Raw genomic sequence first — 13,582 nt, 5'->3', positions numbered from 1 at the left:
CTCAAAGATGCTGGTTATGTAAGGCTAGCCCCCTTGTAAAGGAAATCTCAGCCCTGTTCAGAGTCTTCACATGACTAGAGAGTTCCAGTCAGCAAGCATTCTGAGGAACCCTGAGCCATGGCCACACATTTCAAGATCCACAGAAAGTGTGTGATTACATATGTATCGTTCTAATCAGCCAAGCCCTGAGTAATTTGTTTCACGGCCAAAGATAACTAATGTTTATCCAAGTGCCTCTAAGGAAAAAAGGAAGCTTTAGCCATTTGGCTTCGAATGTTCAGTCCATCTGACATTGCTGTTCCTATTCTGAAACAGACCCAGGACACTAACCTGCTGCTACTAAACACCTCTGTCACCTCCCTTACCCCAACCTCCTGCTCACCAACAAAGATAGGCCATGAGTTAGCTCCCTAGGTGCCTTCAGGATAAGAATGTACTGATCATGGAGCCTGGAGCTATGCCCACATTAAGGGGTGAGATTTTTCGGGGCGACTTAGAAAATGGTTTCTGATTATAATTTGGCCTCCCGCGGTGGTCTGCTCACAGGAAGTTGTGTGCTGATCATCTGGATTTTCAGTACATCCTGCCAACCACAGCTCCCCAAATCAAATTACCAAGCCAATGCTGCAGGGTCTACCTCCCTGCTTTCCAGACGGCGCGAGTTAGCCTCTCGGCAAGAGCATCTGTGACAATACCGCAGGAGTGAACGTCTCTACCATCAAACAGAAGAGATCCTACACGAGGAGATTAGGAGATGTCAGCTAGCTAAATCCCACTAGATGCCACCAGCCTTCTTTGGGGTGTCTAGGTCCCTTAATCTCTTCCTGACTCACCCACAGCATCAGCCTGTATGGAATGAGAACTAAACACGGGAAACTAAAGTCCAAAATCTATGAGTTTTGATGATGCAACCCATCTCAACATCCTCTGAGCGCCTTCTCTAAGTGAGGAGCCCAGACGTGCTGGGGATTCGATGGAGGAGAACATTAACGATTTACCAATTTTAATCCAATGACATAAGAAGAGTAAAAGAAAAATCGAAAGTTCTTGTTAAAGACCACGAGGATTAGAAAACCGTCCCACAATTCTCGGGGTGACGAGTTCAGTATCATCGCCACACAGTCGTATGTCAGTGTTTAAAGGCTGCAATTGTTAGTAAATTACCCTTAAATCGATATCTTATTATACCCCTGTTTTCAGTTTAACGACGTTCACCATAAAGAGGCTTTCTCACAAGTGCATTTAGACAATTCGTTCATGCAAGAAATGGCCAGGAATGACGTGCACACTCGCGTGAAGCACTGGCTGAATACATGTGCTTGCTACAAGGCTGTAACACCAGTGGGAGCTGATGGTTAATAGTCCTGGTTAGAATTTACATTACAAACTCGGTCCAGGGCGCAGCAGAGACAGAAGGCTTCTAAATTTAGTACAACTCAAAAAACAGAAACGAAACAAACCAACAAGCAAACAAAACAAACGATAGCATCATATAGCAAGCATTTGATGGGAAATGAGCTGACACAGGGAATCCCCTGATGTGGCAAATGCAGCATGCGAGCGAGCAGTGAGCCTCCCACGTAGGTACCTACTCTTGCCTCTTGTCTCTCAAGGTATCTTCTTCAGCTGGGAGAAAAATCTGGGTAACTTGGAGGGGGGGTCTACAAATTGTGTTGACATATCACTTATCATGCGAGATCCAAATGTCTGGAGTTACTAAAGTCCTTTGTAACCAGTGCTTTGTTTGAGGGAGTCAGGGAGTCTCTCCCTTGTCAAATGGTGCCCACTAGTCCTCTCTTCTGGCATTCACACCCTATGTACTCTCCTACACCAATCACACATCTGTGCGACTAACAGAATGTGGCAGAGAGGCCTTGATAAGCTTTCAGTTCCTATCTTGCTTTCTCTATTCCCTTGCTGTGGGGGAAGCCAGTGATACCAATTATGAAGAGACTTGGGCATCTCCAGAGAAGGAGATGAAGGCTCAGGCCCTCTGCTCAGTCAGAACAGGCTTATCAGACACGTCGCTGAGCCGCCTTGAAAGTACTGCTCCAGCTCCAGTTAATATTGTGACAGTGATGTGGTCAGACACTTTGGACCTGATCTACCCAAGTGGGCTGTTCTGTTAAGCCATTAAGTTTGGAGGTATTTTTTTAAAAAAAATATAGTTTCTAAAATTTTTATTATTTTGTTTTACGTGTATGAGTGTTTTGCTTATATGTGTGCCTGTGTGCCACCAGTGTCTGGTACCCTTGGAGGTCAGACGAAGGTATCTGATTTCCTGGAACAGGAGTTATGGATGATGTGAGACAGCATGTGGTGCTGGGAATTGAACCCCAGTCCTTTGGAAGAGCAGCAAAGCTCTAGACTGCTGAGGCATCCCTCCAACCACCGCCCCCACCCCATAGCAACAGTTAACTAAGACAAGGGCTTTTGTATATTTAGTAAACGACAAATGAAAAATCCTGCCCAGGCTCAGGGAACATCTTGCAAGAGGAGGTGGGAAGAATGTAAGAGGGGCTTGCTGTGGACAGGACACAGCTCTTGGCAACTGTCCAAGACACAAGACTTGCACAAGATCAAGCCAACCAAAATTCCAGCATGGATGAGAGAAGGGAGTCATGAGCCTCCAGCCCTAAATGAGGAGTTATTGGTAGTCAACTGCTGATTGCTTTGAATGTCACCAGGTGCCCATGGATGGCCAGCACCAAATGGTTTCCTGCCCTCAGAGAAGGCTGTCAGGCTTCATGGTTCTACTATACAGATGTTCAAAGCTATGAGGAATCTCCATCCCCAGTAAAGACCTGCTACCCCTGAAAAGTAGTCTGGTGGTCTCTTCAACCAGGACCTTCCATCTACAGCCACTTTCCCTAGGCTCTGGCAGAGCTGGGTACTCTAGGAAGGTTCCTTGGCTCCTGAAGGACCCAGGAGTGCTGGGATTTCATCCTGAAGTCTCTTGGCCAAGAGTTCTGGTCAGGGTTGTGGTTCTCTTTCAGTGTCTGAGCCCTGCTGGCTCTGCTTAACTTTTGTAGGTGAGGCACTCATTCCCAGAAAGTGTTTAAAACAAGCTGACTTCCCCAACCACCTGCCTGGGCTCTGACCTCTGAGCCATGAATGCGCAGGGAAATTACCACATCTATGTTTATAGCCCGGATCTCTCTGTTGATCTCTAGACATGGATTCAACTTTACTCTTATCTCCACTTCCAGGGTCTCAAAGCTCCATGTCCAAAGAGAGTATACTCCACCCTTTTTCTCCCTCCAGACGTTGTCATGTGCTTAATCTGTTAGCGCATTCAGAATATACCCAGAGTCTGAACATGCTTAGACATCCCACTCCATCATCAGTGAAGGTCTAGGAATCATAACCATCGTTTTGCAAGAATGAGCTTGATTGCTCTCCCGATTAAAGACTGGAGTGCTACCCATCTGCAATGATCTAGGGATGGGGAGAGGATGCCCCGAAGGCTCACATGTTGGACGATTGGGTCCCATGTGGTAATACAGAGATGACATAACTTCTAAGAGGTAGGGCTTTGTCAGAAGCTAATCAGATGATAGGTGACCGTCCTCAGAAGGAACTGAGTGGACACTTGTTAGGTGCCATGACCGTGAGTTGCAAAAAAGAGCAAGCTTCATCCCCTGACTGTCTCTGGCTTTTTGTCTTATCAACACTTCCCTTCTGCATAGATTCTTCCCACTGCGATACCATGAGGTTCTCACCAGAGGCTCGACCAACTGGGCTGGACTAGGTCGGGGCTTAGCCTTTTAGCCTCCAAATCTATGAGCTAAAAAAGCCTCCTTTCCTTGTAGGGAACCCATGTCTCTGATATTCTGCTAGGGTGGTAGGAAATGGACCAACACATAGTCTCATCGTGAGTAAAAGCCAGCGTCCTCCTGGGTCTATAATTCAGTCCCACTCTGCTACTGTCCCTTTTGCTTTGTTCCAGTCTAGGTCCCTTTAACATGTCAGAAGCACACCTCTCTTGGAACCTTGGTGTTTTCTCTTCCTAGAACACTCCCCGCCCCCCCCCCCCGAGTCACATGTCACACCTATCAGCTCACTGTTGTGCAAATGTCACTCTTCCAGTGAAACCTCGATCATACTCAGCTGCTCACCCCGCCACCTCACCCTGCCTTCGCCCATCCCTGCTTTATTCTCACAGTGCTTCTCCCTGCATCGCCTGCTGGGTGTCTAACAGAAGACAAAACAGTTCAATTTCCAGGTCTTTACTGAACTCCCTTCCTAACATTCTGTTTAGGGTGGAAAATTCTGGTGCAGAACAAAAGCATTCTGGGTGCTCTCCCTGATTGTCCTGACACCAATTAAAGAAATCTTCACACACACACACACACACACACACACACACACACACACTGAGAGGGGGGGCTGAGATAGCAGAATTAAATGTATTTAATACAACTCTTTTGCAAACATCTGTTGAAGAGCGAAAGAAAAGCAATCCCAGTGGCATTGTGTCAAGATGGTTTATGTCAAAATGGTGACAGTTTTAATAAAATGTCCTAGGGCCAGGGCCCCAAAAACTTATGGAAATTGGAGATCGAAACACCATTCCCTTGCTCTTGACAACCACATGACGCAACCTTACAAGTGCCGTTCACATCACCGCTAGTATTGGAAGCCTTTCTGGAGAGCACATAGTGTGTGAAGGCTTGAGTTTCTGCACTTGTCAATCTTCACCCCCACCCCCACCCCCACCGAAGCCCCAACCCCTCTACAGCAGGAAGTAAAGCTCTGAGTCTTAATAAAACAATGACTCAGCAATCCTCGTGCTGAGTTGATAAAAGAAAATAAAAGCTCGTGCTTGGTAAAACTGCACGAGCATTGGTCATTGTCCCACGGGAAGAAGAAATGAGGATCCCGACAGAATCCCATAGTATCTGTGCTCTACGATGTCCACTGCACTGTAAAGTAGACTTAGACAATGCCAAGGTCTAAGTGCTTGGTACGGCCTGGAGAGGAGAGCCGGGGCCAGTATCTTGAAGAACTTAGCAGTTCACAAAAGAGCTTTGATAGTTCCTGCTTGATCACATGGGCCAACGTGGACAGCAGCTAATTCACCCAATAGGAGTTAACCCTAGGAAGTGTGAGGAGAGTTACAGCCAACGCTTCCACCCTAGCACCAGAATGATGTTCTCTAAAGTGAGCCCAGACTGCTCCTCCACGGGGTCCCACACTTCCTAAACTAAACAGAGTTTCTTCACGGATAGGCAAACGATTTCATCTGAAGAGCTGGGGATCTAGCGCATTGGTATGAATGTGTGAGTTTCTGCTATGGGGTGTAGATATGTAAATACCGTCATCAAGAAAGAGCACGGTGACTTTCCCAAAGCGTGCTATATCGAAGGTGCTGATGGTGAAGTTTGTATGTTTTGCATTTCGGCATAAACATCTGAAGCACTGCACATGTAAGTCATCCTATGGAGAAGAAACGAACGGTTCTTCCTGATGTAAGATATTTGAATCTCTCTTGCAAATTAACCCTGCATTGCCTTAGGACAGAAAGCCTGGATTAACCACAAGAACAGAGCTAGGTGACCCCGGAAGGCACGCATTTGGGTTGTACCAGCACAGCCCTGTAGAGGGAGTTAGAGGTAGGCCTCCCTTCCTGCTCCACTCCCAAGCTATTACCCTGGGAATTTGTGCAGAGGCTACTAGTAAAAGCTGGCTCGAAAACTGCTGCTGTATGTGCTGCAGCGTCACAGGTTAGTAGGTTTGATGACGTGGTCAGACCCAGGTTTCAGTCTTGGGACCAGAGAGCAGCAAGGACACCAGGGAAGGTGACGGTAAAGAATGAAATGGCCACGGCCATGTCCTCTCTTTGGAGCCCAGGACTAAGCAAGGCTACAGGTCAATGGCTAGAGCAGAGCTAGTTGGGCTGACCAGGTGGGGGCCTCTTGCTTTGGTTAACTTGGTGAGAGACTGCAGGAGACAAAAACTGAGGCCATACCTAGGTAGAATGCGACGCGTGCTTCCTGAAGTCAAGGATGCTGTCTGGAATTCTATAAGAAGGGACAAGACCCAAGCAGGAGGGGAAGTCATGGGGAACAAGGAAGGACAGAGGGTGAAGAAAAGGCCCAGGGCAGCAGGGTCCAGACATGAGTGATCTTTCTTCATCCACTTTAAACAGCCCAGGTCCAGCAGCCTCACATGCTACGCTCTGAGCCCCATCTCACTACTGAGAGGCGAAACCTGGGTGGGAGGGCCTCCTTCCAGGAGATAAATCTCCTGATGGTTATGGCAGGAGGTAGGAGGAAGGAAGGGTGAGCTTCTAAGTCCAGGGGTTTTAAAACTCGCCGACTGGCCCCATCTTTACCTCCAGGTCTTGGGGACACGGCCCTGTGAGGAGAGAGACAATGTGAAGCTCTAACCTCACTGGTCGTGAGCTGAGGCTGCAGCAGCAATACTGTGTTGCTTCGTTTTAACGGCTTACACAGCCACCGTTAGACAAGGATGTGCCTGTTAAACTCTCTGCTACTTATCTTTAGTCTCCGTCAAGGTGCGCAGCCTGGCACTGGGACCTACCCTTTTCCATACAATTGGTAGACCTTGGAGAAAGTGCTGAAACCATAGAAATGTCTTGAGTGAGACTAATTTAGGAGGAATCAGACTACAGGAGTAGAGAGAGACTCTGAGAAGGCCTCCATCTTTGGAAGCAAACGCACTGCTGTCAAAAGCAGCTACTCTCCGATGTGGAAGATCCTCAGCTCTCGGGGGAGATCCCCAGCCAGCAACCAACACACTCCTTGGCAAGAATCAGAACCCACTGGGATCTGGGTCTATAGTTGCTCTTCTAGTGGGGATGGCGATCAGCGGTTTAAATCCTTTAGGAGAGCTCTATTTTTGACTTAGATACTCTCCCCTGGAGATGTACCTCCTATACATTCCAAATTCTCCCCTCTTCTCTTCTGTCCCTTCCGTCACCCGTGCCATCATCTGAAGATTCTGCCTCCCACCCCTAAGCTCATTTTTTCACTTCAGCCCATATGCCTTTGAGCCCCATCGCTGACCTGGCCACATCATTCTCTTTAGTCATAGCCCTGCCCCATGAGCAGTCCGCTACTCCCTTCCCTAAATTGGGGCTGACCACACAGTCTTGCGCGGGTCGGAAGCTACACGTTAATTTTTCTGTGATAGCTGATTGACAACAGTCTGTCCTTTCTCCTCAGATACCCCAGACAGTAAAGCTCAGCATCAAAAGTAGAAACCAAGGCACAGTTGCCATAATGAGTGGGGCCCAGGAGAAGACAGACCAGCCTTTGCCTACAAACGTGCTCCCAGCAGCTTCCGCACCAGTTTCCCCTAAGCCAGACACTCCATAGATCTCCGTACCATGGATCATAGATCAGTCCTGCCTCTCCTCACACAGGAGAGGTTGAGTCCCCTGGGGACTAGTGTAAGTACCCAAGCTGCACTCTAGGGACAGCATCTGGAGACATTCCTTTCCAAGAGCTACGGAAGATGGCTGGAGATTCTAGGTGATGCAGTGGGAGGTGGGATGGGACCGAAGAAGATGGAACTCAAGGCCTAGCACAGGACCATCTGAGCTCAAATCTCCACTGGGCTCTAAGAACTTGGGAGGACTGGTCCAAACGGTCTAAGAGCTGCTTAGGGACAGGAGCCTGTGTGTGTGTCTGGGAACTTGTTAGAAATGCAGGTTCCACCCCCACATCCCACCCCTGGTACTGAACGCGCAGACCCTGTTTGACTAGCTTTCCAGACGACTGAGATCGAGGCTTCTTTATGTTTGAAGATGACTGACAGGAGGAACCAGGAGAAGCATAGCCTCCATGTTTTAATAGTATAATCCCCAGGGAACGTTAGTGTGAAGCCAGGGGAGAAAGGGGGAGCCTTCTTGCCAGGAGAAAGGCTCGGAGGAATTGCTTCAAGAGTGGCGTGGACCTTTTTTTCTATTCTTTTCTTTCCTTCTTTCCTTCTTTCCTTCTTTCCTTCTTTCCTTCCTTCCTTCCTTCCTTCCTTCTTTCCTTCCTTCTAAGAAGTCGCCAAGTTTAAAACAATAAACAAGTCATGGAAATGCCACCATATTTCTAAGGCAGGGCAGACCTCCCCGGTTTTCTAGTCTACTCAGTGAAGAGGGATACAAAGCCCCTCTAAGGATGGGCGGGGACGGGATGGCTCTACTTCTTCGGATTTTAGTGTGTTGCACAGTAAGGTGTGAACCAGCCTGGGGTGGCCACAGGCACAATGGAGCAAACCTGTCAGCACTGTCTCCACCCAAGCCCCAGACTCCGACCCTCGTGGCCTCTACATAGTCTACAGAGTGCAGCCCCACTCCCAGGAGGAGGGCTCGGATGCGTCTGGCAGAAGCCAGGGCAGCAAGAGCATTACCTCTAAACAGCTGCTCCGGAGAGTCGTCTGGTGAAGACGTGTGAACTCACTGGTCTGCCGGTGAACCACGAGACATGCGGCGAGGGGAGCACGGTTCTCTTGGTTAGAGGACCATAATACTGAGCTGCATTTGAAGGGGAGGGCACAGACGCTGTCCAGGTGGTGCGGAGCTGAAAACATTACACTTGAACCAGATGTTAGGTGAAAGCCGTGTGCGTGGATGGAATGATCACTTAAGGGACTGCTCCATCTCCTCCCTCTCCACTTCGTCCTCCTCCTTTTTCTCCCCTCCTCTGGTGTCTGCTGGGGGAAGCTCACCATTATTGAGTGGCCACCTGAGTATTGTGATGTCAGAGGCGTCAGCCATAGAGAGCAATGCTAAGAGGGGGCGAGCCCTCTGGGCTTTTGCTCCGGCACATGTGTGACTGTGGTATGGGCTCTCAGAACATGTCCCCGTGCTCTCTGTTTACCTGACCACACTCCACTTCTCGAACCTCCTGAAATTATCCTCCCTATTCCCAAACCCACGCAGGAAACCAAGGTGTCCGTGCAAGTTGCCTGAGGTCACACACCAATACCCTGGTACCACTGCGGATGGTGCCAGAGTCCCTGATCACTTGTCCAGGCCAGACTGGAGGGCCAGGCTGTTATTATAGAAAGTTTCCACACACCTTCTATTCCTAACGGTGATCACAAGTACTGCTGGCCCATGTGCTTCGGTGGCACCAGCAGACTGTCACACTCTTAGTAAGGCACTCCATTTAGGACCGTGACCCACAACGTGTTTGCACTGGATGTCAGTTCTCTGGGTCTAGAGTGTCTTCAGCTGTTTACATCTTCTCCCCAATGCAGCTAACTAAGCCCAGATGAGAACATCTGGAAATGCAACTTAGAGTCAAGAAAAACCAGCAGTTTAGTTCACACAACCCTGGTCCTTCCCAGGATGCCGACAACATCAAAAATTGGCAGGAGGAAGTAGGTAGGAAGAGGGTTCTACCCATAACTCCATAGTAGGGACGGGATTTACCTCTTTTTTTTTCTTTTTTTCTTTTTTAAATTCAATCTGACATTTGCAGCATTAGTGCTGAGGAAAGAAATGAAATTGGAAGGTGGTGTGGGTGTGCCTCTCTGTCCATCTGTCTATCCGTGTGTGTGTGTGTGTGTGTGTGTGTGTGTGAGAGAGAGAGAGAGAGAGAGAGAGAGAGAGAGAGAGAGAGAGAGAGAGAATATCAAGGCACCTTGATCCTCATGCACAAAATACCTAGGGACTTCAGAGAAAAAGGAAGCAAGCCACCTGAGGTGGGGAACAGACAGAAGCTTTAGCACATGGCCTGCTCAACTCATCAAAGAACAGATTCCACATCCTAAATAAAGCCCCACCCAGAAAGCAAACACACACACACACACACACACACACACACACACACACACACACACACACACACACACACACAGAGGGAGTTCTTCTGCCCTGGGTATGAAACAACTGATTCTCCAGGAGCCAGAGAGAACAGCAACAACCGAGGTGATTGGGTTTCTGAATCTGCCATAAATTGCTTTTAGCCACGTAGTAAATAAAATAAAATTTCATTGTAAATGAGCCTCGGCTGTCCCCCGTGTGACTGCTTTTGCTGCCTCCTCATGTGACTGGCCTCCCAATTTAGCGCGTACCCAACTCCCAATGACCTGTAATAACACTATTCCCAAATTAGAGCTCTCAATTTGACTTGGCTTTGGTTCCTTCCTCAAAGCAAAATAAAGCATCCGTTTTCTTATTTTCACATTCATAATACTCCCCCTTGGAGTTGCCAACTCAAACCCTGCTCCAGGCAGACTGAGCCCTCCCTACTTTTCCCCCCCTTCTTCTTCTTCTGGTTAGCCAAGAGCCCGATGGAAAAACACCAAGAGACAAAAACAAAAACAAAATCAGACGAAAATTCCAAGTAAGTGACATTCAGCTGGAAAAGCTATGATTCACATGCAAATAAAAACCTCCCCGAATTCAGCTGCATCATATGATACAAGCCTCTGTCTTCAACATAAAAAGGACAGTATGAAATCAGTCACAATTAGACTTACTCCGGAATACTGGAATTCTCTGGCAGGACCGTCTCAACCAATGATAAGAACTCACCCCGCCCCCAACAGTAGCAGGATGAAACCAATTGGGAGAGAGCCCAGGGCATTCCCACCTAGGCTGAGAAGCCACCCCGAAATCCCCAAGGGGGTCCTGCATCCACTTGTCCCCATTCACCCTGAGATGTCTCATGGTCTGGGAGGAAATCGGGTCAGGGATGGGCCTCCCTGGAAAGTGTTCTCTTCCCAGCAGACACACAGACATGAAAGACTGTGCTAAGGGCACCGGACTCAACATCCTTCCCAGCATGCTATGGTCCAAGGAAACTGCCTGCCACGCCCTGAACAGAGCTCCTCAGCTCGGTGCAGAATCTCCATCTGAGCTTACCAGTGTACCAGCCTGTGAGTCCAGGTTCGGCCTGGAAACAGTGATGGATCCTGTTTCTCATTCTCACATCCCAGCTCTTTCCCATTCCTCTGGGGATGAAGGTTCCTCTGACATAGCTACAATTCTTTCCACACTTGGCTTTTAGGGACTACAAACTCTGTCTTAAATCACGGGATTATAGAGTTGGAAGGGGCCCCCCTTTACTGGATATGCATTTCTCTATCAAAGAATTCTTGCCTAAGAGTCACCTGGACAGATGATCTCCTCCACGGTCAGAGAACTGGGTCTCCAAAGCCAGACTTGGCCTCTGGAACATTTACCCAGTTAACTGGGATCCGTTTTCCTAAAGCGGTGAAGAATACATCGATGACGCTCACAGGCCGTTGTTTGCAGTAGTCATACAACATGCAAGGAAGGACTCAAAGGTCTCTCAGCTGATAAACAGAATGGGGGACGTACACAGAATAGTATTCACCCTTCATAGGGAAGGAGGTGACATCCATGAGCTTCTAGGACGTTATGCCCAGTGGATTAATCTAGATTAAAAGGGGGTGAATAATGTACAGTTCCACTTACACGAATCAGTTTCTCAGAGTTAGAAAGCAAAATAGAAGTCGCTAGTGGCAGGGACAAGAGGAAGAGGGCTCACCGTTTAATTGGTACAGGGCTCTTGTTTAAGACGGCAAAGAAACTTTAGAACGGAAGTGCGCCGATGGCCCCTCAACATCGTGAATGTGATTAATACCAGAACAGTACTTAGAATGGTTAAAACGGGTGAATTTAACGTTAGGAGTTTATGACAGTAAAAATATAGAAAGATAAATCTGCTTTTCTTTCCACAAAACAGCTATTCCCCCATATCTGTCTTATTAGCCTAAAGCTCACGGCATTTGAAAATTAATCTTGGAGATGTGATTTCTAGGCACTCCCATCTCTCGGCCTCCCTCCTCCGAGTACTGAAAACCAGGTGTCCAGAGCTGAGCCTTGCACTGGGTTCAGCTGCCCTCTCTGTAGGGTCTTGTCCTGAGGTACCCCTTTAGCCCCAACACTTAGAATTGCACAGAGTGGGTCCCCTGACTCCCTGCTTCTGCTACTAGGACAAAGGTCTAGGAATTAAAAACAAGAAACTACCTCACCGCCCACTGTCCCAGACCTGGCTCTGTTCCCCAGATGGCTGTGGCCAGTTGCAGCTGAGAAACTGGCCCAGAGAAGGCAATGGGAGAGGCTCAGCTCAGCACACACGGGCCTTTCAAGAGATTTCCGATGGTTTCTGGGTGTTGGGCAAACGGAAATGGGCAGGGGTCTCGATGGCTGCTTCTCTGTACTCTACCATAAGCCGGGGCAGGATCAGGGTGTTCAGAAAAGTCTAAGTGCATGTTGCCCCCAGAGATGAGCAGATTGCACCCCACTGTGTGTAAAGACCCTCTGCCATCTGAAAAAGGTTGTAAAGTTTGAGGCAGGAGAATTTGTTTCTGCATTTTGAGATCAGTTGACATGAACACCCTGTGTGTTGGTCTCATTCCATGGGAGTCAGCCATTTTCTTGAAAGTGAACTGCCCACCCTTTGGAAGTGGACCAGTGATTTGGGGGTGCCATGTGAAGTGTTGCTAACTTAGTAAATATTCACAACACAGCACGCAGCTTTTCTAAGGGGTGTCACTTAGTTGTCAAATGAATGACCCTTCATGGGGTAACCTTTAAAAATTAATTCCTAGCAGGTGAGTTATATACCTGGGAAAAGCTCTGTGTGTGTGTGTGTGTGTGTGTGTGTGTGTGTGTGTGTGTGTGTGTGTGTGTGTACATACATGTATAGGGTGTGTGTGTTTACATGCATGAATGTATAGGATGTGTGTGCTTATACATGTATGATAGGGTATGTATGTGCATGTATGCATGTATAAGGTGTGTGTGTGTGTGTGTGTGTGTGTGTGTGTGTGTGTGTGTGTAACCATGTATGTGTGCCTCCTAGCTGGACAAAGAAGTATCAATAGGGCTGACTAATTTCTCTACCTTCATTTCTTCACTTCTGATTTTCTGTTAATATCGGAGCCAATAATAGGTTGGCTTTGGAAAACTTTTTCCAATGGCAGTATTTTGTCTGGAGTTTAAAATGGCGGAGTTAAAAACTACCCTTTCTGGAAATCTTTCGGTTTTGGAACTTGCCAGAGAGGTTCTTAAGAACCTGCCATCTCCAGAAGTCTGTGCCCGCAACATGAGCCTCGGTCCCACCTTTCCCCTGTGTTGACCACACTTGGGTAAGCAGGAGATTTTCTCTCTTGTGTGCAACAGCTTAGTCTTCGGTCACCCGGGACGAGACCTTCACTCTGAAGAATAAAAACTGAACTCCTTCATGATCACTTTTCCCTTTAAAAAAGGTCCCTGTTCTCCCACCTCCGTGAAATAGGCCGGCCATAGGAGTCTACATTTTCTTACGAGCGCTATAGAGACAGAGGGAGGTTTGGAACACTGTACGGGGGACGAAGTTAAGTCTCTGGGTGGTGGGCTCTTAGGTGGGAATAAACTAAGTCAAGAAGTACTCTGGTTGAAGAATCGCAAAAGACAGACAAAAGGTCATCCAGGATCCCAGTCCCTTCACTACCGCAGCCCTTGTAACCTGTTAGAAGTTGCCCTTTCGGTAAAGAACCTAGAGTCACAAATGGCGGCTCTGAGATCTCCCTGTCATCCACTGATCTCCTGAGACAGAAGGAGGGATTGCACCAGTCTCCCTGAACCCGAGCCTGGGCCTCA

At 48.1% G+C, this 13,582-nt stretch overlaps 1 protein-coding gene across 6 annotated transcripts in view; it reads right to left on the bottom strand.

Annotated features, from left to right (window-relative positions):
* Samd4a (sterile alpha motif domain containing 4A) overlaps positions 1-13,582 on the bottom strand; it is a 215,673-nt gene that overhangs the window by 95,978 nt on the left and 106,113 nt on the right. Inside the window, 1 exon segment of one of the 6 annotated variants that reach the window (NM_001399774.1) lies at positions 8,371-8,626. The exons of the other annotated variants lie outside the window; for them this stretch is intronic. The gene's annotated coding sequence lies outside the window, so the exon portion shown is untranslated. 6 annotated transcript variants of the gene reach the window in all.

The sequence above is a fragment of the Rattus norvegicus genome, chromosome 15 (genome assembly GCF_036323735.1).
Source record: "Rattus norvegicus strain BN/NHsdMcwi chromosome 15, GRCr8, whole genome shotgun sequence".
In the NCBI taxonomy this organism is placed as follows: domain Eukaryota; kingdom Metazoa; phylum Chordata; class Mammalia; order Rodentia; family Muridae; genus Rattus; species Rattus norvegicus.
The sequence above is the reverse complement of the archived record's forward strand: the minus strand, read 5'-3'. Positions and strand labels throughout refer to the sequence as shown.